General features: G+C 49.8%; 1 non-coding gene across 1 annotated transcript; it reads left to right on the top strand.

Moving 5' to 3' along the window:
• The first annotated feature begins 828 nt into the window (after nt 1-828).
• Nucleotides 829-1,020, top strand: LOC121397410. The gene has a single exon (XR_005963657.1). It is a non-coding gene; the product is annotated as a U2 spliceosomal RNA (small nuclear RNA).
• The last annotated feature ends 595 nt before the right edge of the window (nt 1,021-1,615 follow it).

The following is a 1,615-nucleotide window of genomic DNA, read 5'->3' as shown; positions in this document are numbered from 1 at the left end:
GTTTTCAGGAACTGTGAGATTGATGAGGATGGATGTGTGGCATTGATCTGCAGCAGAATCTTCTATGTCAGGGGTCCCCAACCTTTTTTACCCGTGAGCCACATTCAAATGTAAAAAGAGTTGGGGAGCAACACAAGCATGAAAAAGTTCCTTGGGTGCCAAATAAGGGCTGTGATTGGCTATTTGGTAGCCCCTATGTAGCCAGGAATTCAAAAATAAACACCTGGTTTGAGGACACTGGGAGCAACATCCAAGGGGTTGGAGAGCAAAATGTTGCTCACGAGCTACTGGTTGGGGATCACTGTCCTATGCGATAGAAAAAAATATGGTATTGAGGCATAAGGGATAGTGATGGGCGAATTTGCGCCGTTGCGTGATTCGCCGCGAAATTCGCGAAACGGTGAAAAATTCGCGAAACGGCGCCGGCGTCTCGTTTTTGACGCCGGCGCCCGTGTTTTCGAAGCCGGCGCCCGTGTTTTCGAAGCCGGCGCCCGTGTTTTCGAAGCCGGCGCCCGTGTTTTCGACGCCGGCACCCGTTTTTGGCGCCCGTTTTTGATGCCGGCGCCTGTTTTTTCGGAAATTTTTTTTTGACGCCGGCGAATTTTTGCCGCGAATTTTCACGAGCGTTTCACGAATTTATTCGCTGGCGGCGAATCACGCAAATTTGCCGCGAGTTCGCGCCTGGCGAATAAATTCACCCATCACTAATAAGGGATATGGAAATACAGAAAATGGAAATTCTGTTTTTTTCATCTTTAAGAAAATAAGTTTGTTTGTTGGAAGTTATGATAAATCAATGATGTCAATGTAAATGTTAAAAATTGATTTTATGTTTCTTGATTTTTTATAATACAGAATAAAAAAAAATCTGTTCTCATCAGTTTAATATCTGATATGTCCCCTATCTGGGGACCATATATTAAATGGATTTTTGGAAGAGGGAGATGAAATAAGAGCTTGCTCTGTCCACTCCACGCATCGACCTGGTATTGCAGTACCTTCAGGACCGGTGCACTTCTCTTACTCAGTTTGAAAAAGCAGAAAAAGAAACAAACGAGCAGCAAGAGCAGCCCAAGCAAGCAAAGTTTTAGAGGACAAGCAGAACGGAAGAGAGAGTCACGGAGGAAGCAGACGGTGGTGCACAATGCGTGGCTGCAGCATGACAGGCCAGCAGAAGCACAAGAGAGAAAAAGGCAGGCAGGCGTTCCGTTTGGTAGTTGTCTTGTGATCCTGGGTTCAGCTGTGAGTTGTTGCAGGAACGAGCTGATTGCATCATCGAGCTTGTTGTGGCTGTCAGAAAGTGGCGGGGCTATGCAAATAAGGTGTGCCGGGGCAGTCAGGAAAGTGCTGGGAGGCTGCGGGCCTCAGGCTGGCGAGCCCGATGAAGGGCCGAAACAGGGCTGGAGCCAAGGAGGGCCTGGGGCTGGGAGCCCCCACGGACTGGAGCCGGACTGGATGTGGTGTTGCCTGGATGTGGTGTGGGCTTGAGCAGGAGGTGTGCTGCCTGCCGGGGCCCAGCCCTCCCTCTCCCCAATGAGTCATCTCTAGCCTGGCTCTGGGGCCGTCTGCGCGCTCGCCTCTCGGGTTATCACTTCTCTGCTTTTTGGCTGTGATC

Source organism: Xenopus laevis, chromosome 8L (assembly GCF_017654675.1).
Source record: "Xenopus laevis strain J_2021 chromosome 8L, Xenopus_laevis_v10.1, whole genome shotgun sequence".
Taxonomy (NCBI): Eukaryota; Metazoa; Chordata; class Amphibia; order Anura; family Pipidae; genus Xenopus; species Xenopus laevis.
Note: the sequence above shows the minus strand (reverse complement) of the source record. Positions and strands in the feature narration are given on the sequence as shown.